This window comes from Rhynchophorus ferrugineus, unplaced genomic scaffold (genome assembly GCF_030347505.1).
Source record: "Rhynchophorus ferrugineus isolate W39M unplaced genomic scaffold, kcgeb_rfMv2 rfM4, whole genome shotgun sequence".
NCBI classification, from domain to species: Eukaryota; Metazoa; Arthropoda; class Insecta; order Coleoptera; family Curculionidae; genus Rhynchophorus; species Rhynchophorus ferrugineus.
In genome coordinates, this window is record NW_027472583.1 from 9,234,056 (window position 1) to 9,250,530 (window position 16,475).

A 16,475-nucleotide genomic window follows, 5' to 3' on the forward strand; every position below is an offset into this window, starting at 1 on the left:
CTAGGTGGAAGCGTATCTGATGATATAAAAGGAAAATCCGCTTGAATATGCTATGTATATATAACATTCCTGTTGGATCTTTCGAATACTCTTTTTACATTGAGCATATATGCGAGATTGGTTCAAATATGATCGAGACTAATACTCTGACACATTTATTTAAAAATTTACAAAAATGTACAGTTTTCTAGATATTTCCCCTCACTAGTTAGGCATTTTGTCCATCTTTCTGGAAAGCTTTTGATGCCGGTATCGAAGAATCCCTTGGGCAACTCGGAGATCCATGTGCGCACAAACTCCTCTATCCCGTCGTCGGTTTTGGCCCCCGAGGGCTTCTTTCAGTGGTCCAAACATGTGGTAGTCGCAGGGTGATAAATCCGGACTGTAGGGGGGGGGGCGTTCCAGGACCTCCTACCCTAAGTTTGATAATGTATCGAGCGTGAGACGCGTGGTATGAGGGCGTGCGTCCCCTTGGAAAGAATCGCACTTCATGCTGGAATGCTCCTCCGTTTCCAGCGATATGCGGATTTCTCCTATGTTCTCAGAAGCTTAGAGTAGTATGCAGCATTAATGGTACGTTGCCTCCTTGGTTAATGCCTCCCGACACTAAGAAACAAATGACAATACGTTACGCTTCGGCGCTCGGCACTTAATGTTTATAGCCACTACATACACTGAGCATCTGAGTAGGGCTAAAATATCAAAAAAAAATATTAATAAGCTATTACAATTAGGTTATTGCATGTGCTTCGAATACTCACTTGAAAATGTCATTTATTGGCAAAATAATAACATAAACTAACCAAAAGAAGAGCTTTTTGAATCAAGCTTTCTAAATCTTATGTTTTTTTAATTTTGTATTCTAGTATCCTTTTTACAAATTAGAGGTTTATCTGGATTGGACCTACAGTTTAACGTGAGCTCCGAACCACGGTCCTCGAATTAAGCCTACCGACTGGCGATTGATCATCTTGGAGATTATCCCAGAGGACAGCTTACTTATAGGCGTGACTGGGATCATTTTCCTTATAGGTTTTTACACTCTTTCCTGAGTATAATCACAAATATTAATTTACAACAATGCCCAACAGGGTTTGAACTGGCCATTACCGAAACAACAGGAGGACCGTCCTGTTGTCTTTACCACTGCGCTAACCAAGCCGGTAATCTTATATTTCGGTGGCTGGTAAACATCCCCAATTTTGTCACAATATTGTATCATCCCAGAAAATTTAAAAAATTCATATATAAAAAATTTAAAAACCACAGTTTTAATTATCCATTTTACAAAACTGATGAATTACTAAAATGCATTAATAAGTTTTCCTTCAAAAGGCATATTTTATTGCTTTATATTGCTCTAGTATTGTTTCTGCATCTCCTTTATGTCGTTATGTAACCGCTCCGCTTGCTCTTCGATCACATAATCTAAGTTGTCAGGTAAAAGTCAAGATAATTGTGCGTGCACTCAGTGAATTTCACTGTGCATTCTCTCAATATTTTACACTGCCACTTTGTATCCGATTTGTTGTTGTTTCCAGGGGCAATACGGAACATCAACGATAGCATGCAGCAATTTTCAGACTGTCTGTTAGATTTGCTAGATTAATACCATATATCCAAATAGTTGCAATAATACGGCAGTAGCTTGATATGTCAATATAATTTCGATTTTTGTCCTATAAACCCATAGATCTGGTTACAGTTAAGAGCAATTTTTTCCTACTTTACTAATATATGTTTCATTTAAAGTTACACCTGGATCCAAATACATTACCAGATATTTGAAATTCTCGGATTACGTAATTATTGACAAGCCCTTCTACTCAAAGTGTATATTATATGAGTAGATCTTGTCTCATTCGCTTTAGTACGCTATGTTTTCAGCCACAATAACATTTTGCTGAGAATTTTCATTAATAACATATATTTCAAAATTATAAAAACTAGTATTAGGTACTGGTTTGTATTCTAAATATTTTTCCTTTAGGACGGCAATCATTAAGAAAAGTTGGTGTATATAATATATTAATAAAATATTTTCATTAATTTTCTATCTATTTCTAATATTGGTTGTGGTTGTGATCCAATCATCGACCCGTTATCACACTTCTTCAGCATATTAAAATACATACAGGGCGCGACAATCTTTCAAATTATTGATATAACATTGTATTAACCACGTTTCCAACTCTAGTAATATGTGGCTTGCTATTGCTGACGTTTTTGGAGCAGTACGTCATGAAATTTATTCAGTGGACATCCGCATACATGGAGTAAAAGGTTGTATCATAGCTAGTGATACGAGCGTTCGAAATTACATTATCAGTCAAATTTTCCCAATTTTGTGTCATTCCAATCGCATGTAAACATTGATCAACTACTAAGCTGGCTGCAGGTTCATCAGGTTCAACATATCATGTCAATCGTCCCGAAAAAATAGTTTTGAGAAAAATGTCAATAAAATATCATATCTCTGAAAATAATAAAAATTTTAAAAAGTCCTCTAAATAGCATACTCTCAAGGTGCTCAGCTTTGAAGATATGGAAAAAATTCCTAGACTAGATTATCCCCTTATAATAACGCGAAATTTAGAATTAATTAAAACTGCAAACATGGCGATTTCAGTGGCCGTGTTTTCTTTTCATTATCATTACAGAATTCGATTGTGATATATAAATTAAAAAAAAAACGATTTAATAGATGGCGATCTGAAAAATCTTCGGGTTGCGGGCTGAACGTTGTCGGGGTACATAAAAAACGGCGAAGGACTCGGTTTTTCGGTGCCGACATTCCTTGTGCATGTTTACAAAGCCAGATAATTTAATTTACGAATACTACTCACGCACGTATTCGCGGGACGAATAAAAATATCGCAAATATTCGATTTCCACTTTTTGTCGTCCGACATAAAATAAAAGGAACAGGAATTTCGTTTTATCGCAGCCCGTTCCCGGACGGGCTTTTCTTTCCGTATTATCCGGTTTCCTTCTTTATCCTGTACCGGGTAGGGGCAAGATGAAACGACAGCAACAAGCTAACGGTATACATCACTGGAATATACTGAAAAACATATTGAATTTGTTGAATAGAAATAAGGTTCCTTTTAATATAATCAGTTACAATTATATTTTAATATTGTAATATATTTAAAAAGAATTTACACAACTTGCGCTTAAACTGAACCGAATGTATCCTTGGATAATAATCTACTGTCGTAGAAGTTATTAGGTCTATTTGGAGGTAATGGTATCTAACTGTGAGGTACTACTACAAACTGATGTACCACTATTCAGTGGTTAGTTATTATGAAGTTTTTTAAACTAAGACTAATGTTATACTGCCATCTTAGCTGATTAATAGATACCTAGAATAGTCTTCTGAATAAAATAAACTAATCATAAAGTTAAGTTTTAGTTCATAAGTTTGTTCAGGAGGTCACTTGTCAATCTAAAACAAAATTACTACAAAGACATACGATTCGATGCTTGTCATTCATTCAGTCCGTATGTAGGATATTTTCCTATAATTTTACATAAAATATGACTATACAGCTCACTATTGGGTACCGTGTGGAAATTTAAAAGGTGTTCTCGTACTTCTTGGCCACAGAAAATTTTTAAGAGCATTACTATCATATCAATCAGCATTACACCTAAGGTTAGGCTTATGAAACAATTAACAAGCCTTATCTAAAGATAATATATTATTTTAAATATTTGTGTAGAAAATGTTCTCGTTAGTCCAAACATAAGCTGACTTCTGCTCTTATAAGCTGTATCCATATTGGATCAAATAAACAAAATATAAAACTATCAACGACAACCTAATGATCTAGTGACAAGGAAATTCATTATTATATGAGTATAAGTAAATAAATTATTGTTTTGTAAAAATAATGATGTATTGACTTAAATTTCTTTCGGCTTAAAAGTACCATAATCTACTCATTTTAGGCTAGTAAATGTACAATATGGTAATCGAAGCTCGAAATAGTCAATTCATTAATGGGGTTTGTGGATCAAGAATAGTAGCGATCATACTTGATCATATTTGGAGATTTTTAGGAGCATTTCACTGCTTCATATATAGTGGTAGGTTTTTCTTTTGGCTTTAACTATATTGGCTGGATTTAATATAAACGATTTTGGTCTTTTTTACGATAATGTCTATTTGTATGGTTCTTTTTAATTGTTCAAATATGTAAATTAATTTAGACATGGTGTTCTTATTTTTATTATTTAATTTTATTCAATTATTTTTTAATTAAAATGTGTTATTTCAAAAAAATGTCAATATATATTTCCCTCCTTATATATAGTTTCAACATTAAATCAATTATTTATCAAATTTGTGTATATTTATTTATAAAAAATAATGACGATGTGTAATATTAGGTTGTTATAAACACAGATTGGCTGGACACATATTAATATTTTTATATTTGGTTTTATTCAATACTTTTTTGAAATGAATGTAAAGGTGAATTAAAACTAACTGGGTAACTGGATATTCTACTGATAGCAACAAAATGTACCATAACGTAGAAAAATATAGGTAAGAAATTTTCTACAGGTAAGGGAAAGGAAATACAAAAAATGATACACCTAATGTTGGCATTTTAGTAAGTGAACATTTTGTAAAAGTAAAAATAATAAGTTAGTAGAGAAACTGTGATTTTTATAGTACATCCTGTTGCATATTGTGTTTATGTATGGAGATCTTCAGAAGAACGGAATTCCTGCTTCCTACATTCAAGCATGGTGGAGGTTTCGTTCAGATTTGGGCGGCAATATTGTGATATTCAGCCAATAGTATTCATAGCGTTAATATAAGTTCTTATTATGACTAGCTTATTACTACCAAAGACTGATATTTCAAGATGATAATTGATGATGACTTGGTTTGAGGATAATCAAAGATATTTCTGACTATTATAATTGCCATAATGGGCGGATATTTTGGTACAAGAATGAGATAATATTACGTATCTAAGAAACTATTCAGATACTAGTCCATGAAGAACTGCAGATTTACAGAAGAACTGCTCTAAAAGCGAATGGCGGTTCAATTCTTTAATGCAATAGTGTTAAGAGGTTTTAATCTAAAATATTATGGCTATATAATTAACTGTAGTTTCAGATATACTATAATGTTAAATTAAAGTATATTTGATAACATTATTTTCAATTATTTTATTTAGACTAGAATTTTCTTGTATGTCATAGCCAAACTAAACTAAAACTCAAAGTTGATGCGGCAACATTGCAATGTCGACGTCACAAATAACCATGAGTTAATAAAAAAATTTGAATAAATTATATTTCAGGTGTTTATGTTGTTTCATCTATATCCTGTATAATTGTGGAGAATTTTGACCATCCAAAAAAACATACGAAATGAGTAAAGATATTCTCAAGAATATTTTACCAATAATTTAATGTTAGCCTATATTATTAAAACAATTAATTTTGGAAAACTACACAGAAAATTATCAATTAATATGCGTAATAAATAACGTAAGAATAACTTAAAATTAAAACATAATATTAAAAACCAGTGTAAATGAATAGTTCGATAGAAGAGTTTAAATCCAATGAAGAAACTTTGTTAATTTAGCTTCCTCTTCAGGCAATTTTATTTAAATGGCACATAATGGTTTAGTCAATAACCCTCTGCTACTTCAATTAATTACAATAATTGACGAACAGACCCATTACCGAAATTATAACGATCCGAACGTTTTTAAAGTTTCGCCACTCGTTTTCCATATCGGCAACTGGGAATGCTTCATTGCTGACCGCAAGCGGCCGCCATTTCATGATAATTAAGCCGATATAATTAAAATATATTCGGCGTTGTTTAGTTTTAGCGTTTCCTGTCAAACACCACATTCACCATTAACCGTTTTGTTTGAAAAGTTTAACGAGCTGTTTGTATTGTGCGGGATATGATCATATTTTTTATTTCTATGTTTGATATTACGCGATTTCGATGTTATATTTGGCTGTTAACTTAAATATCGCATATTTCAGTAGTAGTCATGTATTTTTATTATTTATTAGTTTGACTGTATATATTCTCATAATTTTTTTACGTTGGTATATAAAATAATTTATTGACAAAATTTTTTATATGTATTTCTATATTTCTGGCAGAGTATGACGATATCGTGTCGAAAGAGCAATGCTGGTTAAGCAGCGATCCAATTATCGATCTGCCAATCATATCATGCTCATGCATTATATTTGAAATCCATCGTACCCTCCAGTCATTTCTTGCTAGTTGAAATTAAAATCAGTATTTGGGATATGGCATAGCAGCATCAGTAGGTCTCTTAAAAATTAATGAATGTTGCAAATGCAATTTTGTGCCTTCCATTTTACCTTTGTATACTATTAAACTATATTTCAGGTACAGTATGACGATATCGTGTCGAAAGAACAATGCTGGTTAAGCAGCGATACAATTATCGATCTGCCAGTCGTATCATGCTCCTTCATCTGATGTAAACGTTTGGTTTTTATTCTTGAAGTTATTATATATTTAAGTATGAACTTGAAGTTAGCTATCCTGCTATTCATTATATTTGAACTTCGTCGTACCCTCCAGTCATTTCTTGCTAGTTGAAATCAAAATCAGTACTTGGGATATGGCGTAGCAGCATCAGTAGGTCTCTTAAAAAGTAATGAATGTTGCGAATGTAATTTTGTGCCTTCCGTTTTACCTTTGTATACTATTAAACTATATTTCATGCACAGTATGACGATATCGTGTCGAAAGAACAATGCTGGTTAAGCAGCGATACATTTATCGATCTGCCAGTCGTATCAAGCTCCTTCATGGGATGTAAACGTTTGGTTTTTATTCTAGAAGTTATTATATATTTAAGTACGAACTTGAAGTTACCTATCCTTCTATTCATTATATTTGAACTTCGTCGTACCCTCTAGTCATTTCTTGCTAGTTGAAATCAAAATCAGTGCTTGGGATATGGCGTAGCAGCATCAGTAGGTCTCTTAAAAAGTAATGAATGTTGTAAATGTAATTTGTGCCTTCCATTTTACGTTTGTATACAGTGAAAAAAAAAGCTGTTAATATTATATGGAGACATGTCAAAACCATCGCATTTTAGCGTTAGACTATGCTATTTAACAGTTATTTACATTGATACTTCACATTTTTACAATGCATGAAATGGGAAAAATAATAAACTTCACATACCTACATATAATATGGATATTGTCTAATTATAAGTACTTATAAAAAAGAACAGGAGGTTTTATAATCAAAATTTTAATACGTATTTAAGATATTCAGTAAATTAAAATATTTTAATTTTACTGATATTTTGGAGAAATAATTTTTTTTATTTAAAATAGTTTTTTACTTATGATTTTACAAAATTTTACCTGGCGTGCCCTGAGCTGGTTTAGATGAACAAAATGAAAACTAAGTGCAACATTATACATGAAAATCGTATTCTGTCTGTCTGTTCTGTGAGCTTAACTCACAGACAATCGAAGAAATAGTTATTGTTATTATTAGAGAACCTTCTTAAGATCTGGGTCAGTACTCAGTTAGTAACTGGGTCATCTAGTGTATTAAGAAATTTAAAGAAACATGTACTATTAACTATAAACCCATTTTCATAAATTTGATTCCCGAACATATATTGAACCAACTGTTTAACATTTCTAGTAACATTGTCTTTTAACTTGACAATATCTCAATAAAAAAAACGTAACTAGACGTGGTAAAAAACCGGCAAATAATCAACTGAAACAGAAACAAAACCATAAAGATAGCGGGCCCGTATTCATACAAATGACGCTGTAACGTTCCAGTCCCCTTATCGGGGCTATTCTTTCCAAACAATAAAAAAAGAATTTTTTAACCTGAGATACGACAACCGCCACCCATTAAAACGGTCTGATTTTTTCTCCTCGGCTCCACGTCCGAGTTCCAGCTCGGAAATTATTCATTCCCCACTCCGGCTCCCTTTGAGACCATATCGATACTGAAAATCTCGAAGAAAAATTTACAATTTGCCACGATTCCGACCACAATTTCCCGTCGTTCTTATCCACGCTCCGTCATCTGCGTGTCGAAGTCTTACCCCATACTCTGGAGACGGCGCCAATCCATCAAGAGACCTGGTGGCAAGGTGTATGCGTTTTCTTCAACTGAATTGATTTTATTTTGTACGTTGTGTACCACGTAGGTAACACTATGTATCACAACAAATTGAACTGATCTCCCACTTTCACCACATCATCATTTCATATTTTCATGAGATTGATCTAAAGTCTTGTTCATGATTACTATGTCTAGAGTATTAAAATTATTCAACTTTATTTTTTTTATTCTCTTAAAGAGCCACCTTTTCCATAAACATATTTTGTTCTTTGTCCCCAAGCATTTGCATCATATAGACAAAAAATCTAAATAGAATTAACGTCTAATGTATAATGTAAGAAACAAACTAAAATTAATTGATTTGTACAATTTAACAAAGAAAGAAATTAATTCATTTTCTTAAATTCTTTCGTAAATATCATGCAGTCTCAAAACTAATAGATGACCAAAAATGTATTCTAAGCTGTATCAATGGCACTGTCAATTTCTGGCCACAACATGATCAAGATCATTAGGAAACTCTTGAAGCGATTACTCAATATATATTTTGAAACAACTCAGCATATATTTGTTTGAAGGTTTGGATGACGATGAGTCTTGAAACTATGGCTTTCAAATGATTCTGGTGTAAAAACCTAATAATTTAGATAATTAATTCCAGACAGAAGAACCTGATCAAATATAAATAATCTGCTTTCTGTCACTATAAATAAATAAATCTAAAACGACAGTATACTGCTTAAAATGAATGTATGTATATGCCGCTCTAAAATTAGAGACAAAAGTTTGAGTGTTTTTAGCATCCCTCTTAAAATAAGTAATCAGTACTAAAATTACTTAGTTATTTTTTAAATACACATATCAGTTGCTTTATAACATGTTAAATATTTATGTTTAAGTTATATGCATTTTCCCAACGATTATTTCAGACTATTATTCTGGTTTTTACCTGTCATATATATATATATATATATATATATATATATATATATATATATATATATATATATATATATGTATATATATATATATATATATATATATATATATATATATGTATATATATATATATATATATATATATATATATATATATATATATATATATCCGGTCTTGCCATTGGCCTGACAGCTGACATTGATCATTTTCCTTACAGAATTAACTATGACCGCCCCCCCGCAGTGTTCGATCTCGCGACTATTGCAGCAGTATGAAGGCCGCCTTTACCACTACGACAAATAAGCTAGCTATAAGAATTTTTGGAATTATTCTAAACTTCTAAAAAACTTCTAAAAATATATTTGGGATGGTATAGGTCGATTTGTTTAAAAAAAACAGTATTGTCCGAAAAGACGCAATATGAAATTTAAAATGGGGTATTGACCCATAATTTCGAGTCTTGAGACCAATAGTAGATCAAGACCTAATCCGCCCTAATGGGAGAGTAGTCCCGTACATAGAAAAAGGTTTCTCGAAGTTATCAAACACTCAGTAGAGGTAAGCCTGGAGTAAATTATCTTTTCTCTATATGGTTTCATGATTGAACTTGAGATTACTACAGGGATCAGCTACAAACCATTAGATCTGGACTTTAGGAACAATATGAAGGAATAATTACTAGATAGTTGCAGCCAATAACTAGTTGTAAAATTTAAAAAATTAACAGAACAAAAATATTTAACAGAAAAAGTGATTACAGCTGCATAAATTTTACGAACTATTTTCAACTGATATGGACAAGACTCATGAACAATTCCTCAGCATATTATCTGTCAAATATAACAGTTAAAAATAGGAACCATTGCTCCAAATAATTAATAAATTCACAATACTTATTTGACCTTACAACTCTTTAGTAAAAATATGAAGGAACTATTACTATATAGTTGTGGTTATTAACTAGTTGTAATATGTGTGCCATGTGATTTTAAAAGTGAAATGACTTCAGATAGAAATTTTGATTGAAGTAAACAATGTAAAATTTTAACTGATTACAGCTGCTCAAATTTTACGATTTTTTTCAGCAGATATGGACAATGCTTTTGAATAATTCGTCCGCATTTTATCCGTCAAAAAAAAAACAGTTAAAAATATGAACCATTATTCCAAATTAATAATAAATTCACAATAACATTTTCGAGATTACAACTGGTGTTTTATTCGCTACGGAAAGAGCGTCAAGATAGCTGACGTTTCCACGCAAATGTGCCCTTCATGATTCAATTTTCCCTATCGCTGCCGTTGCCTCGCCCTCGGTCGAAAAAAAAGTATTTACAAAAAAAAGAGAGCTGTCCAATTCTTTTAACGATCCCAACGATTGAACCTGAGATACGAGCGTTCCCATCAAAACGATGTCGTTCCTTCTCTCGGGGCTTCGCTTTTTTCCCGTCCAACTCTCGACGCGAACACCGAAATTATTCATTCTTCTTTCACGTAAGCGGGACCGTATCGACGCCCCGAATCTTGAAAAATCACAATTTACCACAATTCCGTCCATCCCCCATCGTTCTCCGCTCTTATCGCCCTCTATCATCTCCTTATCGAAGACTTACCCTTTACTCTTATGATCGGCCGATGCTATCGCCAACGTTACAGCATGTTTTATACTTTTCTCTTGCACAAAGGTGAGTTTTTGTATTATAAAATATCTCCTAAGCGTGCTCTTATTCTATTTTGCTCATATAGTTCACGTTAATTTTACGTGGCGGTGAAATGACATGAACCAAATTATATTACTTAACGGATGCCTGAATCCTCGAGCGGAATATCTTGGAATATATCTCGATAGTAGGTTAAATTGGAAACACCATGTTAGATAAAAAGCAGAGCAGATTAGTCTCAAAGTTAATTTGAACCTACGGGGTGCAAATATGGGGTTGTACTAAGAAATAACCGAATATCAATCAAACAAAATGTAAACTCAATACAGCCAAAACAGAGTTCTATGATTAGTTACTAATGGTTATCGTTACGTAACTAACGAAGAGCTAGATTAACGCATACCAAACCACACGAAATTGTATAGTTCATAAGTGTATTCTTATCTTTAGCTTAAGTAGTTTTATTTTAATTTTAGATATACATATAGATATACTAATTCCGTACTTTTATTGTCAAACAGGGTAATGAATACACTGGCCTACACCCAACATATTCGGGTGTTCAGCAAGGCAGTGTTCTTGGCTCATAGTTATAATACCGACCTCAAGAAATACTGCTGTTGCAACATATACTGACGATACAGCGGTTTTATCTTCACACGAAGATTCAATATCAGCCATAAAAAACCTCCAACTTTATCTTAACACAGTCGAAATGTGGTTGAAAACAGGCCGTATCAAGGCAAATGAGACAAAACCTACCCATGTGATATTCACCATTTGTAGAAGTATATGTCCCTCAGTAAAATTGAGTAATCATGAACTTCCGCTAGCAGATGACGTTAAATATCTGGAAAAGCACTTCGATCAACGTTTGACATCGAAAAAACATATAGTTACAAAACGCACACAGCATGGGATTAAACTAAACCAAATATAATGGCTGATAGGGCGTAAATCGAAATTATCATTACATAACAAGGTTTTGCTGCAGAGGTTTGAGAATAAAGTGTTGCGAGTCATCGACGATGCCCCATATTACGTTTTTAACAAACTGATTCAGCCCGATATCCCCATATAACTCGTAACAAGTGTGATTTGGAGTGTTACTCTTAAAGACTATTAGTTCATCCCAATGCATTCGCCAAACAGTTAAATTTGCGCATTAACAGTGAAGTGCATAAGCTCAAACGCAAACTGCCATACGAACTCATCAATAGATAAATAGAGTGAGATTTAATAATCTCTAGAATAAGCCAGAATAGTTTTTAGAATAATTTGGGATAGACTTTAAAATAAGTCAGAATAGTATCTAGAATAAGATTTAGATTATAAGTTGTACAGTAGATCACTTACTGAAGTGATCTACTACATGTCAGGATAGTTATATTGTATTATATAACTGAAATCATATAATAATACTTATTGCCCATGGGCAGATTGTTGACATTCTAGGAAATTAATTACAAAAAATCCGTACTTGCCCTGTCTATTAGTGCAAGTACAACAGAACAGTAGTAATAAATTAATTTGTAAATTACGATTATACTAAGCATACCTAATGTAAGATGTAATAAATTACAAAAAATGTTACAGCTATACAATCTGGTGGAGCTACTTATTTTCATTCTTTTTATTGAACAACTTTCTGGATACAAAGGTCGGGGCCTTGACTTAGAATCATATATTCACAAGACACAGTAGAATTAGAAGCACCAGCATTATTTCCACGGAATATAAACACACGTACACTACGCCTTCTTATTTTTTAGAATAGCCTTCTGAAAACAGAAAGTGTCAAATTTCAGCTTTGCTACCTAATTTATACCTCGAGCCACCTAGCGGCAAATTAACAAACTAAAACACTGTATTGTATGCGCCCATTTAAAATATCCTTCTAAGTTCTCAATATTTTGTGCATGTAGTTTCATAAAGTTTTTCGAAGAATGTCTTGTGTAATTGATATGCGAATGTTATTGTAATCACCGTTGTAATACCTTGTATATTATCAAGATAGTGACCATTATATATAACGCTTTGTTAAATATTTGTATTTTATTCACCAAGAAATGTATTTGTATTTCTTACACTAAGTTGACAAAAAATGTAAGGTGAGTTAAAAAAACAATGCTTCAAAACAATTTTCCTTTGGATTTTATTAGAAACAAAAACACGACCTAGCATTTCAAGTATTTCTTACACTAAGTTGACAGAAAATGTAAGGTGAGTTAAAAAAAACAATGCTTCAAAACTATTTTCCTTTGGATTTTATTAGAAACAAAAACACGACCTAGCATTTCAAGTATTTCTTACACTAAGTTGACAGAAAATGTAAGGTGAGTTAAAAAAACAATGCTTCAAAAATATTTTCCTTTAGATTTTATTAGAAACAAAAACACGACCTAGCATTTCAAGTATTTCTTACACTAAGTTGGCAGAAAATGTAAGGTGAGTTAAAAGAACAATGCTTCAAAACTATTTTCCTTCGGATTTTATTAGAAACAAAAACACGACCTAGCATTTCAAGTATTTCTTACACTAAGTTGACAGAAAATGTAAGGTGAGTTAAAAAAAACAATGCTTCAAAACTATTTTCCTTTGGATTTTATTAGAAACAAAAACACGACCTAGCATTTCAAGTATTTCTTACACTAAGTTGACAGAAAATGTAAGGTGAGTTAAAAAAAACAATGCTTCAAAACTATTTTCCTTTGGATTTTATTAGAAACAAAAACACGACCTAGCATTTCAAGTTTTATTAATCAACGCCGGCTATGAATCACAAAGCAACATTATTGTTAGTCGGGCGTAGTAAGGGCGAATAAAGCCTTAAAAACTTAAGATAATGTCGAATCTAGTCGAAGAATGGCGCGTTTGCTTAAATTTAACGTTTATTAAAATTTCGAGTCAAAGGCAAGCTGGAGATCGTTTGGCGGATCGAGTGCGCGTCGCTTATAACGCTCCGAGATTAAGGAAATTCGCGGATATAAATTAGGAAAATTGGAAGTAACGGGCTAGAGAACATGGCCAAACTTTGTTCGGTTCTCGGCTCGTTTTTATTTCGAGAGCCCGGGGAGTGGGATCATTAAATATGGCTGTCATTTCGTTGATATATCTGTATAATAACATAGGGATGCAGAAATATCGATATATCGATATTCTTTAAGCCGATATTTTTTTCAGAATAAATTGAAAATTATTTTTTAACAATCATTTAAAATTGGTACTTAATTTCAAAGGTTTGATCATTTTTTCTTGAAGGTTTTAAAAGTTACTGCTTGTTAAAAAATTTAGAAATAATACATGTTTTTTTAGGCCAGTTTTTCGCTATTTTTGTTTCTTCTTAAGAATATCGATATATGTTTTTGTAAAATATCGATATTTCTTATGAATTGCGAAAAAGATATCGATATTTTTTTGGCCGATATATCGACATATAAAAATATATAAAACGATATATCGATATTTTAAGAAATATCGATATTTTTTTCGGTGGCCAACACCCCTATAATAAGATGATGACTATAAAAACTAACTCTTAATGTTTAACTAGCTCAATTTTTTTTTCTCATATTCCTCTAAGAGTAATTGAGAAAAAACTCAATAGGTATCTCTGGATGGAGAAAAAAGTTTTGCTATGTCCAGATGGTACAGTGACCGCAATTTTAGAAATTTGATTCTGACGTTATATCTCATTAATAAATAAAACTGAAACGTCTACAGCTTTTAAACATTTACATATTGTTTACATATAAATGTAAAATATTATATTATATATAATATATTAATATTATTATATTAAATATAATAAATATAATAAATTAAAAAATATATTCTTAAATCCTTTCACAGTTCATTGGTGTCTTCAATTTAATAGGATCAATTGGAGTTTTAATTTACTATATTTTATTGTATTTTGTTAATGCTACATTCAAAAAATGGCGTCCAAGATATTGGACGTTTATCCAAAGTTGCTTTTAAAATTATCTATTTATTAAAAATCTCCATTTTCTCTATCTCTATAGTATAAATTTCAAACACCAATTAATAAGACAAAAACATATAATCTATGATGATATGCCCTCTTATCTAATAAAACAATAATTTTGTAATTTTTTTTTAATATAGTGAGTTTCAACACTGGCGCTCGCTTAAATACTTATCGTTATAAACATCACACAATTTTACAGTGTGAGCTGCATTTTTAACGAATAAGGCTCTCTTATATCTATAATATTGTATTAGCTGTTACTTTTCAACGCTTTATAGTAGGACTTATAGACCGAATTCACTTTCTCCCCTAAAAGATACGCGATATTCGCGATATAACTTATTTTTTAACATACTGGAGACATGTTTAAAGTCTAAGTTGTTTGAAAATTTCTGGCAATAACAATAGATGTTTTAAGAAAAATTGATAAATAATAAATATCTTTTCTATAAAGTTTTCCAACGCTTTAACAATATGGTAATATTGTGTCAAAAGAACGATTCTGGTTTGCTGGTCCAATAATCGATACATTTTCGCACTTTCATCATTTCTAAATCGTGTGGCGACCAAGCAATGTCGCATCGATTTGAAGGAGTCTTAATCAGCAGGAGCAATGTCTGATAAGTACAGTGGTGCTGAAGAAATTCCCATTCTAGCTGCAATATAGTATTCTTCACAGCTTTTTAAACTTGTGGTCATGGGAGAGGATAGCTTTGCCTCTATTAGTCGCTCTTGTAAGTATTTTTTGCAACAAAACGTGGTTAATTTTTTTTAATGGACATCTGTACACATATATAGCAACATTTTCATTTGGTTTTAAACTATAGCACTTGCTGATCCCACCATATGCATAATTTGGTGTCACCGTGAATGAATTTCCTGGACTAACCATGACCTGCAAGTCACTTTTGCACTTGAGATGTCGCAGTAGATCCACTGTTAATGGGTAGTTACAATGCGCCAACGATTTAACCCTTATTAAAACTTTGAAATCAAAACAATTGAAATTTGACAGAACAGCAGTATCATAAGTTTTTAAAAGCATTTAATGGGTACCAACAGGAGACTTGACATCAAGCAAGGCAATAATTAATGTCAATAATTGTTTGGTTTTTTGGCCCACGATTCACATAATTGGAATAAGACAATAATACTACAACTGTTAAAAAAACTGTTATTATATCTGGATGAATTGTCAAAACACCAAATGTTACCATTCTCTATAAAACTAATTGCATTAAAACAGTCAAAGTTTGACGTAAACGTTTCAGCAGCTAACCGAACTTTAAAAATAGTTTTATCCCGGTCGTAAAATAGCGGTTTTATCAATATCTAAACACCGAACGATATAAAGATCGTAAATCTATAATTAAAACGCCGATTACGCCATCCGCAGAACCATAAATCCGGCTTGCGGAATAATCGTTCAAAATTTATAAGACACCCGCTATTGAATCCGACGTCCCGGTGCAGCGACGCCGCTACCGAGGAGCAACATTGCCGGAAGCGGCAGTTCCAGAGCGCCGCCTACAACAACAACAACAACAACAACACCAAGAACAACAGCGGCACCACCAGCATCGGCACCAACAATAATACCTCATGCATTTTATATGGGACGTACGTCGTAAATGGGACGATGTATGGCACGGCCTGCAGCCCGACAAAACAAAAAGCGAGCGGTGCTGGAGAGAGGGCGCCTCCTCGATTTACGATAATGAGGAAACTTTACGATCCATCTAT